Source organism: Siphateles boraxobius, unplaced genomic scaffold (genome assembly GCF_051911475.1).
Source record: "Siphateles boraxobius isolate OS27281-9 unplaced genomic scaffold, OSU_SipBor_1 1, whole genome shotgun sequence".
Classification (NCBI taxonomy): Eukaryota; Metazoa; Chordata; class Actinopteri; order Cypriniformes; family Leuciscidae; genus Siphateles; species Siphateles boraxobius.
Genome location: NW_027508699.1, coordinates 22,787,369 through 22,805,838, shown reverse-complemented (window position 1 = coordinate 22,805,838; position 18,470 = coordinate 22,787,369). Strand labels below are relative to the sequence as shown.

The 18,470-nt window shown below is 41.1% G+C and overlaps 1 pseudogene across 1 annotated transcript in view; it reads right to left on the bottom strand.

Annotated features, from left to right (window-relative positions):
* The window catches only part of LOC143737669 (cadherin-18-like), an 82,275-nt pseudogene extending 70,783 nt beyond the window's left edge, over positions 1-11,492 (bottom strand). Inside the window, exons 1-2 of the transcript XR_013203694.1 lie at positions 11,352-11,492; positions 4,963-5,447 (exon numbers count right to left, since the gene is read on the bottom strand). The product of XR_013203694.1 is annotated as a cadherin-18-like (transcript). The remainder of the gene's footprint in view (positions 1-4,962; positions 5,448-11,351) is intronic.
* Between the last annotated feature and the right edge of the window lie 6,978 nt (positions 11,493-18,470).

Genomic DNA, 18,470 nt, shown 5'->3' with positions numbered 1-18,470 from the left:
GAACAAATTGTATCTGCTATGCTAAAATATACTAAACAATTTTTTTCTCTTTTGCTTTTTTTTTTTCAAACTAAAAAGTGCTCAAGTGCATGGCAGGAGAGCTACATTGCATCTATACATTACATACAGCTGATACGATCTTTGTTCTTGTTCAGATGCTCACGGCACTGTTTAGCTATTAGAAACAGGTGGAGTAATATACCAATAACAGAGAGAATCTGTAATTATTGTAATCTAACTAATACCTCTTTGATTGAAGACGAGAAGCATTTCTTGTATGATTGTTCTTTGTACATGGATCTGCGAAAGAAATATTTGGGTGATCTCACTTGTTGGTGACGTTTGTATTGATATGTCACAGGTTTGTGAGGACCTGAAGGATCATGTGACACTGAAGACTGAAGTAATGACTGATGAAAGTTCAGCTTTGGATCAAAGAAACAAATTATATTTTAAAGTATATTAAAATAGAAAACCATTATTTTAAAATGCAGTAATATTTTACAATATTACAGTTTTTTCTTAATGTTTTCAGTATGTTTGATCAAATAAATGCAGACTTGATGAGCATAAGAGACTTCTTTCAAAAACTTAAAAAATAGTAATGTTTCCAAACTTTTGACGGGTACTGTGTGTGTGTGTGTGTGTGTGTGTGTGTGTGTGTGTGTGTGTGTGTGTGTGTGTGTGTGTGTGTGTGTGTGTGTGTGTGTGTGTGTGTGTGTGTGTGTGTGTGTGTGTGTGTGTGTGTGTGTGCATGTATTTATATATATTAAACCCTGTATATTTGTACACAGAAGCTTTTAGAATACAATTTGGTGTTATATTACACAGCAACTTGTCTTTAGATATTCATATTTCAAATGTTACAAAAACAGTTTCTATATTTTGTAATCATTATGATCACAACTTGTAATAATTGCTTTAATGAGATCATTGTTTCTGCCTAAATTAATACATGGTATTAGCTAATTGGATGCTTTGAATTATCTTAGAACTGTACATTTTTGACAAATTAACATTACTATGACAGTCAACTCTGTAAACAGATAACACTAAATTGCAATGTAGAAACATGCATTTTTCTGTAAACCTGCCTTGAAACTGTATTGTGAAAAGAGCTCTACACATTAATGTGAATTGAATTAAATATACAATATATACGTTTATTTTCATTTGGCTGATGCTATTTTGCAAAGCACAATACAGTGTTTTGCTCAGGGTTCAGTGTTGAAAGACTGATTCCATTACTTAATTAACTACAATTCACCCTCTTTTGGAGTCCTCCTGATTGAAAATTTGGTTTGGCCTCCTAGAGGTTACTTTCATCAACTATATAACGATATGCCATTTTAGTCAGAAAAGAAAATAGACTCCAATTAATAAATGCAATACGACGAAAACATGCTGATTAAATTTATAAAACATTTTTTGTCCAAAAGACAAAAAAATTATCAAATTAATTGGCTAAATACAAACATTTAACACAGTTTACATCATTTCCCTAGAAAATACCCCCCCCCCCCCCAAATTGCTTTTCGTAATTATATTCTTTTTTTATGAAATACGATGGCCAAACAGTAACAAAATTACTAGTTTTCAGAGCTGTGCGGGTGTTGAATTGTATTTTATCCACCACATTTCAGGATAATTTCTTTCTAACCAAATATCATATGTGTATGTTCCGTTTCTAACCCACAAAAGATGGTCCCAATGAAAATTCTCATCTGTTTTTATAAAGTGACATAGTTTATGTTCCCATAACTAGATATTTGACGACAGGCAGGGTTTTAGTAGAACATGTCTGTCTGGGCCCCCAAAACCTCTTTTTGTCTGACCACTGAAGTGGAGAGAAGAAAAGATGGTGGTCTGAAGGGACCAGACAGGAGAAGGTGTGAAAAAAAGAGAGGAGTGTAGGAGGCTACTGAGAGCCTCAACCCATTTCTGTCACTGCAGTTTAAGAAAGCCTGAGAGAAAATATTCAGCTAACTCAAATCTCTTACAGACAGGTCACACCACAGCAACATAAAAATTAAGTGCTGCAACAATAGCTCAATTGAATTGACTCTACTGATGTTTAAAAACTAAGTTTAAAAATACTATTTGCAGTATGACTAGTGTAGTCCAATTCTAGTAAAATCTCTCCGATGCCTAATCTCTCTTATGAGTCAGTTCTTCTCAGTGAATCAAAAGCATACATCGCAGCCAGCAGTGTGGTCAGGCTTTGAAAAGAATCAGTCTTATGAGTGTTTCTATTTAGTGAATCAAAAAATCATATAGCGTGAATGTAGTCCAATTGCAAAACAAATAACTCTAATGAATCAGTTCTTCTCAGTGAATCAAAACCATACATCACAACTGGTAGACCAATTACAGAACAAATGACTCTTAGAAGCCAGCTCTTCTCTGAAAATCAAAATCAGTGTAATCCAATTACAAAACCAATTACTATAATGAATCGGTTCTTGTCAGAGAATCAAAACCATTTAGCACAACCAGTAATCCAATTACAGAAAGTGAATCCTACGAGTCATTCTTTCTATAGTTCTTTTCAGTGAATCAAAAGCGGGACCAGTGTAGTCAAACTCCTGAGCTGACTGTTATCCTTAACTAATCTAGAGTACTGGTTGTTCAAATAGCAACTTTTTTCAAATTTTGTTTTCTTAAAAGTACTAAAAAAAATTATTAATGGGACCATTATAGAAATGGGATGGTTTCACATCCCTAGCACAAATACACATGTCTGTATTTACACTCAAGTGTGCAGATTTGAAGCACCTGTCCAATGGTGCTTGAAGGAACATGGCACTCACACACTTAGCTCAGTTCCTAAGGGATGTAGGTGTAGACAATTGATTACTCCTCGGCCGTTTCTTCATAAACTCTGCTATCTTCATTTAACCTTCACCTTGCTGAGTCACTGTCAAACGCTGTCAATGTCACCCTGTATTATTCCAACCCATGAAACAGTGGTTTTATCTGAGCTGACAGTCTTGGCGAGTATTCACAGAACCGAATGGGCAAAATACTTGATTGTACCTCTGCTGATGTGTATAAGCCAGAAAGAGATCTCTGGATTTTTTCCGGAGTCACAGAATAAAAGGTGCTTCAAATGATTATCATAAGAACATGTTAGCTGTCTCCAACTTTGCGTAAGAAGACAATGAAATAAATAGAGACAAAAAAAGGCCTTTAGATCCTCTCGTTTCTCTGTAGTCGACAGTCAAAATAATTGTGCTCTTATTAGCAGGGTGGATGTCAGTCACAGGTCAGTCTTTAATTTGTAAGCCAAATCAATTTTCTGACAAAAACATGCTGTTCAGAGAAACATGGATTTTGTTTCTGATTAGTCACCTGCACTATTTACTCGCTTCCAAGAAAATATGATTACAGGAATACATTGACATCGCACATTTCAATTATAGTCCAAAAACATGACGTTCAGCCATTGTCTCTCAGTTAAAACAGTGCTTTTTCAAAGAACCGTTTTCTCAACAAAGCATACACGGTTTATTTCAGAAAATCACCTGCACAGTGTAAAGGTAGGGTAGGCAATTTCGGAGAGGCTTCCCATACGGAAATGTAATATATATGACATATCAATATGGAATATATGCTCATATAAAGTATGTGAAACCTATCTGAAAAAGGAACAAATCCATATATTGACAAATATATCCCATATAAATATGTTTATGTATGTATAATAAATGTAATATATATGTTTGATTGTGTGTGTGTGTGTGTGTGTGTGTGTGTAATACATATTTTGATCATGTCCATAGATGACATTTATGCTCATATTGTGTGAAACATAATGTACAGTATATGCACAGCCATATGTGAAACTTATTAGAAATGTGAAAAATTACATATATTGACATATACATTTATCTCATATAAAATATATGTTTATATATGTATAATACATATGTTGACATATATATCTCATATATGAAATATCCATATATGAAATATATGCTCATATAGAGTGGACACGTATATACTATGTTTACTATTTCATATATGGTATAAACCTATAGAAAACCATATAGCATACCAATTGTTTGCATATGTTAATAAACTTAAATAAGACATATATTGTTCACATATATGGTCTTAGCAGCATACAGTAGTATTGAAACAGTAAAGTTACAAGTATACTTTTAGTAAATTGATATAAGTATACTTAAAACATACTTGAATTTTACTTAAGTTTACTTAAAATGAACTTGAAATATACTTTTTTGTAAGGGAAGCTACCTTTGAAGCATATAATCCCACCCTCCCTTCAGAGTGCTTTCAAAGCCAGGTCTCCTCCAAAACACATGAACGCACACAGCCAGAGCAGAGTCTGCAAAGCGCCATGAGAGATGGCGTTAAATTACCTCATGTTTTAAAGCACATAACATTACAAAAATAATTAACGTAAACAACTTACAGAGCTCTTACTTGTCCTACTTGACTGCATAAATCTGAGTCTGAGGACGGCTCGGGGTAGAACGTCACAGGTTGCCATCTTGTAGTTATGGTTACGACATGTCTTGAACGCAGCATAAGCGCTCGTTGTTTTGGTTCAGGAGGAACTGTAAAAACTGGCTGCTGTTTGTTTTCCAGCAGTCTAAGACTGTCTGTCTATAACTCTGCATAGCCTTAAGGAACGCGCTGATGGTGTGTGTGATGTCTGTGCAAGCAGGGTGCGCGGAGGTATGGAAATGCGTATGTTGGCAGGAAGGTTTGCATTTGGACTAAATGCATTGATTGGACGAAAATTATTTTTGGTCCTGAGACTTCCACAGAAGATATGTAAATTATTTAATATTCAGACCACTTATATTATTGATTGCTATCAAGATATTTCAACCAGTATGGCAAAAGTGTTTATAAAAACAAATTTGCCTACCCAACCTTTAAGCACATTTGACCACACCTGCACACAGATCAAAACAAAAAAAGGGCTCTTACCTTCCCCACGTACTGGTCTTCTGGCCCGATGTGCTCTTCCAAAACAAAGAATTGATTCCAGATCCAGCCTCGTTTGGGACGATGGTGCGAGTCCGTGTCGCTGTCGGGCAGTTTGGTCTGGTTGTGGGTGAATGTGGTGCTGGGTGGAGAAGGGGTCCCATAGCTCCTCTGGAGCACACATAGGCACAGCAGCAGAGGGGACAGACAGGCAGGACTGCTGGCTGCTCTCATGTTAAAGAGTCGCAACGTTTGAACTCCCGCTCTCGCTCACCCAGACAGAGGTCTCTCTCACGGTGGGCGGCTCTAGACACCGATCGGACCAGTTCGCAGGACTTGGCTGATGGCCATGGTTTAAAATCCTGTTGTAGGAGAGACCCAGCGGGCAGCACTCACATCGTGGGCCAAGGGCAAGACGTGTTGATTCGTTGGAGAGTCGCCGACAACCGGAGACTCACTGGAGGCAATGGAAGATTTCCACGAAACATCTGTGTGAAGGAAAGATGACAAACTGTACTTTTATGGAGGGAGAAATGAAACACAGCCAGCGATTACATTTTAATTCCACAGAAAATTTCAGAATAACTGTTGCTGTGAAGACCTAAGATATGAAATTTGGCCTAAACCTCCATTGCGATCTTGCTGTTTGCCTTTCAATGAAACATCTAATACAATGATGGAACAGCTGTTCCTGTATAGCAGAGATCATGACTGCTGGTGCACGGGACGTGTAATGAGAGCTCCAGCGTGGCGAGGTCTGCAATGCATGTCCATGGATACCTCGTAAAAAAAAAACGGATAGCTCTCATCTCTTCTGCCTTCCTGACAATTTGGATTCATCACTTGTTGAAGAGAAACTCACTCGTGCTCTTCATTCCTCGACGGCATGAGGGTTATTGACATAAGTGAGTGAAAGCGCTTTAGGGTTAGACTTTTTCTAAACGAATGGAAATTGCGATGTCTAAGATGCTAAAAAAAGCAAAGAACAAATAAACAAATGACAATAGAAACACTGGGGGGGGGGGGGGGTGGTTCCTATCAACTTAGCTATATCTGAACATTTAATTTCCAAGCCATGTTTAAAATAGTTACAGTAATGCTGAAGCCTTGTCCCAGGGGTCTAACATTATATGACCGGATTATATATTTCATGGTCACAAACTGACAGTGAGATACCTGAGAAACTCCTTATGTTTGTGAGGAAAGATGTCAGCATGACATGTGAATGTAACTTGAATCTCTCCAAAATATTTTTCTGGCAGAAATTTTACAGAAAATTTATTTGATATTGCAGAGATTCAGAATTTTAGGATGTGTATTATTATGTGAATGAATTATCCCACATAGGCCAATAATTCAGTAGACAAAATAGAAGTGGTCAAAATTAATGAGTCTGAATGAATTTCATTAAAAGTGCTGCTTGTTTTAGCTATTATCTCAATGAAAGAGCCACTGATATATCAAATGATGAACATGCTGAGAGAATTGTTTTAGACCACCAACACTGGCAGAACTAACAGAAATAATTATTATTCTCTAGAAGTTTTAGTCATAACAGCTTGACTACAAGAGAATTAAAAAAACAGTTTGGTTAGGTTAGGTTCATTAGCATGTTCTTCAAAACTAAAGAGAGTTTGAGCATTTACAGGTCAACACATCAGTTTCTTTCAAAAGCAGCTGCTATAAACTGTACTGTTGGGGTAACGGTTTATTTAATGAGCGAATGAATAAGAAGAAAAGGCACATTGTAAAGTTTTATAGTGTCCTAAATTCACTAACTGGACCACACAGTAGGAGAATTAGTGCCACCATTCTATCACTGGTAATTGTATTTTTCATACACTGTGAGTAAAATAAATAATCACAAGGTTTTATAGAAACATATTTTTAAGTTCAAAAGTAACTTTATATTCTCTTTTTCCTTAGAAAAGCATCAGTGTAATGGTGCTTTTGAACCCAGAAACCTCTGTACTAATCAAAAGAGCAAACATTGGTTATTGTTAAGAACAGTGTTTTTACAGCCTAAACTTGAATAATGTTTATTTTGTAGCATACAGAGTCATTCAGGTGCAAGGCCGCATTCTTATAACAGTTGAATAAACAAGGATTTAATACAGAGTAAGTTTAGACACACTATTGCCAATTTAGACACACTATTGCCAATTACTTCATCCATGTTTGCTCTGCAAATGAGAATAGATCCCAAAGAACAGCGCCAAACAATCAATTGTTACGAGTGTCCGAGCAACACAGCAGTGATGTTTAATTCCTAAAAGAATCGATTAAATGGATCACTGTTTTTGAACAAATCAGTTAGCGAATGATTTACTGACACTCTCATAAAGACAGGGGCTTTGTACGAAATTTTATACTGTCTTGACTTGAGTAGGTACTTATTTTTAGTTAAAAAAAAACAATCGGCCATCCGGGTACTTTTTTGCCTACTCTTTGATGAGTACTGTGAATTCGGACATTGTACTCGTCACATACTGATTTTCTACTCTTTGATGAGTACTGTGAATTCGGACATTGTACTCGTCACATACTGATTTTCTACTCTTTGAGGAGTACTGTGAATTAGGACATTGAACTCGTCACATACTGATTTTCACTAACTTTATAGCGATTTTGGATGCAGTACAAGGCACTTGTTAGTTTACAAATGAATCAGTGTTTTTGAACAAATAAATTGAGTGAATAATTTAAAGACTCACTTATTTAATTACTGAATGAATCAGTGTTTTTGAAAAAATCGGTAAGAGAATGTTTCAATGACTCACTCATAAAGACAGGGGCTGCGTCCAAAATCACATACTCTCTTGAGTAGGTACTTATTTTGAGCAACTTCTTTTGTATACTTCTTTTGTCACATACTTGGGGCCCTATGAAATCTGTTTAATTTTTTTCCCAAATTCTATTTTTTCCCTTTTTTTCCCACTTGAATTATTTTGGGCTCATAGTGAACCTCAGAGCGGCTCTGGAGATGAAGTTTATGCATTCATGTCCTCATATAGAGGCGCCAGAGGCTGAAAACATCTGTGTCTGTGTGTGTGGTAAATGTAAATGAAACCGCATGTCTGCACCATTCATTCAAACGGATTTATATTTAAATACTGTTTAATATTTGATTGATGTGTACTGACTTGTTTTTTATTTATCCATCAAAATTGACAAATTCCGTGAAATTCCACATTATACAGTAAATTCCATTTATATACACAAACAAACTCATATGAAGAACAGTCTCTGACTTGTATTTTGAACTATAAATGATTGTGATGAGTAAGAGCTAAAGATAAACATCTAAATGAAGCAACTCACATCTGTGAATCTGGATTAATCTGTGTGATGAAACGTAATTGATGTGAACTTGCCTGACTGAACTCACCGCGCTTGATGGAACTCTGAACACCAGTCTATTAATGATTACCAGACTATTGGCCTCAGGCCACTGGACAGTGTGTTTGTCATAAAGGAATGGATCGTATTTTGAGATTTTTTTGACACCTTGTAACTCAATTAATGGAAGCATGAGTGGATAAATGTTGGTTTGGACACTACTGTCTCAAAACGGAACAGAAAAAAACAGTCCCAGTTTCATCAATTTATGCTAATTACACAAAAATGTAATTCTAATTATGTAAATTAGTTGATCTATTTTGTATTCCATATAAAAAAAAGTTGCCATGTGAGCCAGATGTGGTTCTAAAAAACAAAAATCTTTTAAAAGGAAAAAAATTAAATTAAAAAAAACATGGCGATTGCTTTTTACTGGCTAAACATGAAAGAAAAAGAGCAAAAAATATTTTTTCTTCTCAAAGAATAAAAGCAAAAGCACGAGTCTAGTTTCGAAAGGAAATGAATATGCTAGCTTCTCATTCAGAATAATGTCCATCTGCTCAATCAGAAGCGCAATTTATTTACTGAGTCTTGCTGAAGATTTTTCAAGAGGAGGAGGGAGGGCAAAGCCTTTACTCGCTCTTTTAAGCTTATTGTGTTGCCTTGAAAAGAAATTGCTTTTTGAGTGCATTTTGACTAATACTGGGTGACAGCTCCCTTTCCTTTCATGATGTTCCAGTGGTTTATGTTAAAACAGATGGTTGAAAAGGTTTTCAGGTGCTTAACCCACATCCTTGCAATTTGCCATGCAAGGTGCATTTATCTGTAATATTGATGTCTAGACCAAGACGTAGACCAATGTGACCATTTTATACAATGATCAATTTCAATTAAGTTTAAGCCTTATTAAACGGTGATTTTTCATTTGTATTTTTGTACTCATGCAGTAGTGTGAATTTGAATTTGAATTTGAAGAATCAATTCATTAGTTAAGTATATTAAGCTGAGATTCACAGGAAGTGTCAAAACACAAGGTTAACAAAGGTTAAATAATGAACTTTCTGAGCCAGAGAAAAAGGTGTTACACATGTGAACAAAACACTGCTCCAGCAACACCTAAAAGCACAGTAGGCCAGGAGGCACCGATAACACGCATGCCCTTGTTCTGCACTTCAAAAGCAAAGGGGTCTCGAGTGATCCACGCAGGTTTCTTGAGGTCTTCAAAACAAATTTGTAATACTGATTAGAATCCAGTGCAGCTAATTAGGATGCTAATTGGAATGGATTGAGGCTCAGATGGAACAGAGGCTGAGAGGCGTCTTCTCACAATGACATTTTTCCATGTTTGTTCCTGTCGGCTCTACCCCACTCATTGCTTGAATTAATCTCTTTAAACATGCAAATTAAAAGAAACGTCACTAATGGAATTTGAATCTAGGAGTCATTCTGTATTGTGAGATAGTGTTAAACGAATATTTTCCGGGTTCAGTGCAAGTTAAGCTCAACTGACAGCACTTACAACAAAAAATAGTTTAGACTTGCCCCCGCTTTTCTTTAAAAGAAGAAAAAATCTGGGTCACAATAAGGCACTTACAGTGGAAGTGAATGGGGTCAATAGGCAAACATTAAAAGCCCCTTTCTTTCAATAGTATAGCCAATAATATATATATATATATATATATATATATATATATATATATATATATATATATATATATTATTTTAGTATGATGTTCACATACCTTTGTGATTTACATAACCTTTGGTGTGTAAAGTTATATCCAATTTTACAACTACATTTTACAGGCAACATAACACCTAAAACCTTAAAATGACCATAAAAATTATGAGAAAAAATTTGCAGCTTAATAATACACAAGTTTAAGCGCTTTTATAAAAGTTTCACGTGTCTCATTTCTTCTTTTAAACTGGCCCCATTCACCTCCCTTGTAAGTGCCTCACAATAAGAGTTTTTTTTTTTTTAGTAAAAATCAAAACGATGCTGATTGAGCTTAACTTGTACTAAACCCAGAGTATTCCTTCCATGTTGGAGTCGGCTCATGCATCATAGAGAACCTTTGAGACATGAAGCAGTAAAATTTCCCCAGTGTAGTTGATTCAGCCCACTTTATTCAATTTCATATTTTCTCTCTCTACTTCTCATGTCTTATTCACTTCTCAGCAGTAAATTGCAGTTCTTTATATAGAACTGAAGTGGTTTTGTAACCTGAAAGCTCTCCCTGCCGTCTGCACTAAATCCAGTGGCATGAGGAAAAGGTGATGCTGAGACTGATTGCCAGCTATAGGATTAGTAATATCGGGGGAGGGACTCCAGGGATCCATTGATGTGCATTTGTCACCTTGGCATGTCCACTGCATGGAGGCATTGGTTGAAGCAAGCCACTTCCCCCATGCATCAAATACAGGCTGGTCTAATCACTCTGTCATTGTCAGACAACCAACATTGACAACCCTCAATGTCTTTTTGTTAGGCACCCCCAATTTACTCTGAATGCTTTTCTAAGAACAATAAAGAATACACTTCTGTATGTACAGCACACTTATTAAAAAAATATATAACAATAAAGCATTTTCACATGTGGAGTTTTGAAGTCCACTGCAACCATTTCTTTATCATCTTAGCTGTAAATGATTAGCAGTAAAGAAATAAACAATAATAAATACATTACATATTTGTAGAAAGAAAGCTTGCCGTCCATTTTCATGAAACAATCAAGAATCACTAGAGAATCAGACACAAGGACTTTGAACAGCTTCACTTGCTGAGCTTTGTTCACTGGAAAGTGAGACAGAGCTCTGAAGAATTACATGCAGCCACGATAAAGTACTGGAGTAATGAAAGAGGCACAGATCAATGGACAGACACTGCTTTCCTTCCCTCGTCCCGCTGCTCCGTTTCGTCTATGACCACATGTACACTAGAACAACTCCTAGACTTTCTCCGAATGCCTTCTCACCACAAGCCAGGCAAACAGAGGCAGCAAGCTTCAATCAGCAGATGAGTAAAGAAAAGCACACAGAGTGCCTCTTACCTTCTCAGTCTTTCCTTAAAAGATGACAAGGCTTTGGAATACGGAGGAGCGCTCCTGATGTTCCACCACATTTTTTTAAAGTCACACAGAGAGTATGTGTGCAGCAGCACAATCCAGTCCAGAACAGAACCGCTAGAGCTCCCAAATCTGCCAGCCTGCAGCAGCTCAGAAGGCGCGCTCTGATTGGCCGGCTACACGCGCTGTCATATCCACACACACACACACACACACACAGGGAAAGTCAGCTCTGCTTTTTTCCCTCGCCCATTTCCTATCCGTTCGCTCGCTCGCTCCCTTTCTCTTGCTTTACATCTCTCTCTCTCTCTCTCTCTCTCTCTCTCTCTCTCTCTCTCTCTCTCTCTCTCTCTCTCTCTCTCTCTCTCTCTCTCTCTCTCTCTCTCTCTCTCTCTCTCTCCATTCGCAGCAAGGAGAGGCACATATGTTCTCAGTAGTGAGCAGTGCAAGCAGTGTTTGGTTTAAGGCAATAATGTGGCTCCAGAAGGAAACCTAATTAATAATATAGGGAGCATGGGGAAAGCAAGAGGGATGTGAAGCGTGTGTATGCTGAGCCCCACAAGACCGAAGGCCTTTTTTTTTCTCAAGGAGGAAGCTCTGTCAGCTCATAACATAACAGAGGGCATCAGGAACAGGGCAGTAGCTCTGTGGAAAGGTAAAATGAAAATGTGATAAAACAAAGGCCTTGGGGGAGAAGGAGCTTTATGTACCGCAACTCCTAGTCATCAAACTCTCAGCTTGCTCTCTTAGGCTATCCATCATTTACCTCCAGGTTTGTTTCCCCTTTTTTCTTTCAGCCTCCACACCAGCACAGGTTGATGATTTATCTTTTCGACTCCATTTATTTATTTACATTCTCTCCAACCTTTTTTCATCTCTGCTGGTGTCCTTGCAGGTGGGCTTGAGGATGGCTTATGTAAAATGAAGATGCAGAAAGATATAAAATGCTGTCATTAAATATATGCATATTTTGATTTTAATTTTAAAGTATAGGCTACAAATTGTAATTGTGCATATATATATATATATATATATATATATATATATATATATATATACAATAATATAATGTTAAAAGTGTTTTTCTTTTTTTCTCTTTTTTTTCAAAAACAAAACTATTATATCAAATTGTGGGGGGAAAAAACGTCCCGGGTTACGTATGTAACCCTAGTTCCCTGAAGGAACGAGACGCTGCGTGAAACGCTGCGGGAACGCCTCTTGCGTTGTGCGTCATGAAGCACGTATGGAATCAGCCCAATGGCGAGACGGAACGTCACGAGTGACGTCATCGACCAGGAAACTATAAAGCACACCCCTGAACACAATGGCGACAGCTACTGGAAAAAGTCTGAAGCAAGTCGATCAAGGGAATGCCGGGAGTATGGCAACGACACGCAGCGCCTCGTTCCTTCAGGGAACTAGGGTTACATACGTAACCCGGGACGTTCCCTTTCAGGAACATCGAGCTTCGTGAAACGCTGCGGGAACGCTAATACCCACTTCGCCATAAGAGCAAGTGACCGACTGTGTGAATCAAAGATTCAATTCAGCCGAAAGCACCTGCGCCCCAGGGGTGGAGCTGAGGTCTAGGTCATAAAACCTGACGAAAGTATGCGGTGAGGACCAGCCTGCCGCATCACAAACGTCCTGGAGGGAGACTCCTGACAATAAGGCTTGGAAGCCGCCATACTCCTGGTAGAGTGAGCTCGGACAGCCAAAGGTGAAGGCTGACCAACCGACTCATAGGCAAGTGAGATGGCCTCAACCACCCACTTGCTCATCCTCTGCTTAGACACTGGGGACCCCTTCTTAGGTGGTCCAAAACAAACGAACAGCTGTTCTGATTTTCTCCACAGGGCAGCTCTGTGGACGTAAGCATCTAAAGCCCGAACAGGGCAGAGCAGATTAAGTTTTTCCTGATCAGATGATGTAAAAGGAGGAGGACAGAAGGCCTGCAGAACTATAGGTCTGGCCACATTGGTAGGAACCTTAGGGACATAACCTGGCCTGGGGTGGAGAAAAGCCTTCACCATCCCAGGTGTAAACTCCAAACACGAAGGAGCAACCGAGAGAGCCTGAACAACTCCGATTCTCTTAAGAGAAGAAATGGCAAGGAGAAAAATAGTCTTCAAAGTAATAAACTTATCAGCAACTTCTTCAATAGGCTCAAAGGGAGCTAGGGAAAGACCTTCTAGGGCGATAGCTAAGTCCCACGGACTACAGGCCTCAGCCTCAAAGTACCACGAAGAAAGCGAGTTATAAATGGGTGTCTCCCCAGAGAGACTCCACTGAAAGGGACATGGTAAGCAGCCAGTGCCGCCACATACACCTTTAGTGTGGAGGGGGATAGCCCTGAGGAGAAACGCTCCTGCAGGAACTCCAGCACTGCACCCACTGGGCAGTTAACTGGGTCCAACAGGTGTTCTCCACACCAAGAAGTGAAGAGCCTCCACTTCAAGGCATATAACCTCCTCGTGGAAGGAGCTCTGGAATGAAGGATGGTCTCAACAACCTCGGTTGAGAGACCAGCCCCTACGAGCTGGGCCCCCTCAGAGGCCAAGCCCATAGCTTCCACAACTCTGGGCGGGGGTGAAGTATCAACCCGCTCGCCTGAGAGAGAAGGTCCCTCCTGATCGGAATCTACAGAGGAGAGCCGTCTAGAAGAGACACTAGGTCCCTGAACCATACTCGGGCCGGCCAAAACGGGGCTACAAATAATAGACTGACCCCGTCCCGGCGAACCCTCTCCAGAACTCCTGGGAGCAGAGCAATCGGGGTAAAGGCGTACAGGCGTGACCTCGGCCACGCCTGCAGCATAGCGTCCAACCCCAGCGGGGCTGGATGACTGAGAGAAAACCACAGTGGATAGTGTGATGCCTCCCTTGGCGCAAATAGGTCTACCTCGGCACGACCATACTGCATCCAAAGGAGCTCCACCACCTCGGGGTGGAGTCTCCATTCCCCGGGCCTCGGCCCCTGCCTCGACAGGATGTCCGCTCCCTGATTTAAATACCCCGGGAGATAAATCGCCCTCAATGAGAGAAGCTTCCCCTGGGACCATAGAAGGATCCGGCGAGCCAGATTGTATAACGGGCGAGAGCGCAGACCCCCCTGATGGTTTATGTAAGAAACCACCGATGTGTTGTCGGACCGGACAAGAACATGATGACCTCTCAGGTCTGGCAGGAAGTGCTTCAGAGCCTGAAACACTGCCAACACCTCTAGACAATTTATATGCCAAAATTGATGATGGTCCTGCCACAGACCCTGGGCTGGGCGACCACTCATGATCGCCCCCCAGCCTGTGAGGGAAGCATCTGTCGTTAGCGTTACACGACGACAAAGAGCTCCCAGCACAGGTCCCTGGGACAGAAACCAAGGATCCCTCCACATGACCAGAGCACGGAGACAACTCCGTGTAACTTTGATCACGCGGAGGGGGTTTCCCCTCGGGGAGAACCCCTTGGTCCTGAGCCACCACTGTAATGGTCTCATGTACAGCAGGCCGCAGGGTATAACCCTGGACGCTGCTGCCATCAGACCCAGCAGTCTCTGGAACTGCTTTACAGTGAGCAACTGGCCTAGCTTTACTCTTTTTACAGCTGAGAGAATCGAAGCGATGCGGGCAGGCGACAGGGGAGCCCGCATTGCCACAGAATCCCATAGTACCCCCAGAAAAGATGTTATCTGTGATGGAGATATGTGTGCGAGGACGACATCTCGATGCCGAGCCGCTTGCTGCTGCGATTGAGCGCTAGGCCAAACGGAAGAACACGATATTGGTACGCTTCGCCCCCGAAAGCGAACCTCAGGAACTTCCTGTGTTGCGGAAAGATGGAGATGTTGAAGTATGCGTCCTTCAGATCTATCGTGACAAACCAGTCCTCGGACCTGATTTGTGACATGATTTGCTTTAGCGTGGGCATCTTGAATTTGAGCTTGGCTACAGCACGATTTAATAGGCGCAGATCTAAAATTGGACGCAACCCCCCATCCTTCTTTGGAACGATGAAATATCGGCTGTAATAACCTGACTCATTGCTGGGAGGAGGAACCCGTTCTATAGCCTCCTTTTGAAGGAGCGTTTTCACCTCTTGTTCCATTACCAGAGCCTGCTCGGGGCCCACCACGGTGGGCAGGACCCCGTTGAATCGAGGAGGAGGAGATCTGAACTGAATGGCATAACCCCTTTCTATCGAATGCAGAACCCACTGAGATATTTTTGGAAGACTTTTCCACTCTGCCAGAAAATCTACTAAGGGTACCAGCCTCTCGAGGCTGGCCTCTGGAATTTTTTGTGCAACAGACACAACGCCCTGTATCGGCGCACCAGCAGGGGACAACTGGTCTGACTGCTCTAAACTCCTCCTCAGAGGGGGCGAGCGTCCCTCGGGAAAGCGCTCGCTGGGCCCGTCTGCGCCCCGACACGAAGGCGGGGTTGGCAGAAGGGACCCCTGAGGGCACCGTGAGAGAACGGGCACCGTCTGAAGCGGTGAACACCTCCCTCTCACGGTGGGGACCACCCTCAGCATCCTGACACCAGTGGCGTCAGGACTTCTTAGACGAAGCCTTCCTAGCCATAATGACTGTCCTCAGATCAGTCTTACCACTAGAAGGCTTCGCCTGAGACTGTCGCGTCTGTTCCACTGTTTAGAAGGGGGGCCACGAGACGCGACACTCTGCCTTTGTTGCGCCCTATGTGAGGAGCTAGTCGACGGCTTGGTCTGCCCTCGCCCAGCAGACCCTGGGACATGAACTTTAAGTGGGAGGAATTTTTGAAAAGCTGCAGCTTGTTTCTTTTCTTCCTGAAATTTATCTATGACCGTGTTTACCGCGTCACCGAATAAACCAGATGGAGAAAGTGGAGCATCCAAAAGAAAAGCTTTCTCTTTATCCTTCATATCAGACAGATTAAGCCACAAGTGTCTCTCTGCGGCCACCAGGGCTTTCATAGAACGGCCCATTAGTTTAGCCGATTCCCTGGTGGCACGCAGAGATAAATCTGCAGCCTGACGCAGTTCTCGAACCACGTCAGTGCTGACCTCCTCACTCTCACTCATATCTTTTAAAAGATCGGCTTGGTATGCCTGCAATATTGACATCGTCTGCAGACACGCCGAAGCCTGACCAGCCGCCGAATAAGCCTTACCCACCAGAGCCGAAGCATTTCTGAGAGGCTTGGTGGGTAAAGCTGGTGCCTTAGGAGACGAGGAAGACTCAGCAGAAAGATGGCTATCTAGAGTCTCCTCCGCCTTGGGCATCGCCCCATAACCATATAACTTAGCCCCCGATATATTAGAATATGAGGAAGTCTGGGGACTAAACACACGATAAGAGGCGGCTCTCTTCCACGACCTCGACACCTCGGTGTGGAGATCGGGAAGAAACGGAAGGCACCGCCGTGGAGGCTGAACGCGGGAAGGCAAAAATCGTTTGTCAAGCTTGCTTTTAGAAACATATTCCTGCCTAACCGCTGGCCACTCAATGCTTAGTTTTGACACAGCACGAGTGAGCACCTCCATAAGCTCCTCGTGTTCAGGGGAATGAGGTGACGAGTCCTCAACATCCCCTGTCTCAATACTGACAACATCCAGCTCCTCAGAACTGGATAGCTGCAGTATTGGTGCCTCAGCCTGGGGGTAAGAAACCGCAATGCGTGCTTCCACACCTGAAACTGAGGCACTGGAACTGGTAGGTAAAGGCTGAGATAAGGCAGAGCCCGTCTCAAACCCCGCTGACAGATCCATTTGCGATCCCCACGACAGGCGCCGCCGCTCTGCCTCGAAAGAAGCGGGACCCGAGCCGTGGGGAGCGCGAACCGAACCACTCTCCTCGAAGAGTGATCGGCGGGAGCGGAGCGTTCTTAATGGAAAACGCTCGCAATGCTCACAATCAGCCCCCTCGAGAGCTGACTGGGCATGCTGCACTCCCAAACAAACAACACACAGATCGTGTGTATCCCCACCCGTGAGAAAACGAGTACAGGGGGGAACACACTTTCTGTATTGCTGCTCGCTCGTCATACTGATATATGTGAATATATATATATATAGTTTTTTAAGTGAAAAACTCCTGCCTAGCAATCACTAAGAACAGACAAAAACACAGGGACAGATTCACACACAGAGCGCTTGCTGAAGACAACAGAAGCTGTCGCCATTGTGTTCAGGGGTGTGCTTTATAGTTTCCTGGTCGATGACGTCACTCGTGATGTTCCGTCTCGCCATTGGGCTAATTCCATACGTGCTTCATGACGCACAACGCAAGAGGCATTCCCGCAGCGTTTCACGCAGCTCGACGTTCCTGAAAGGGAACAGATTATTCCCTTGGATTAATCTTTGGTCAAACTTTAAGGTGGAGTTTAAGCATGAGTGGGTGTCAATAGTGGAGATAAATGACCACATTCACTCACACATTTTTACCTCTCTTTTTTTCCTCCATAGATTTATTTTGCAATATTGTAATGTAAACCATAATGTGAATGAAGAGTATTTAAGTATTTATTTTAAGACTGACAACAAATTTCCATTAAGTTCCATTACCATTTGAGTAATCTTTAAATGCTGCTCATGATGAGATTTCAGAATAAATGTTTTTAATAAAAATATTCATACAAAAACGTCTTTTAAAACTAATTAAATAAAATTCTTAAGTTTTAAACAATGCAGTTTTGGTAAATTGCAAAGAACCCACAGTTTCTGTGGCCTTGAATTAAACTAATACTTAATTTGATCATGTTTAAATTATTGTAATTTAAACCATTTGTGTAGCAAATTATTTTGCAGTGAATATGTTTGGGTGTATCAGAGAAGTAAAACAAAGACTAATATATTCAATCTGACAGCATTTTAAACTAAAAGGATTCTTGAACCAGAAATAAATAAATCTAAACTCACAAAAATTTAACTTAAACTCAAAATCAACCCTGAGGACTAGTGAAAAAGTAAAGTCAAAAACTGAACAACTGAACACCTGTTGACTTGGAGAGCAAAGATGCCTGCAAGAGGATTATGATCTTTACAGAATAGCATTTGAATTCACTGTGCAAATGGCACCAAATGCAGGCTACATTTCAGTGCGAGAAAGCCTCTGATTTTACGCTTC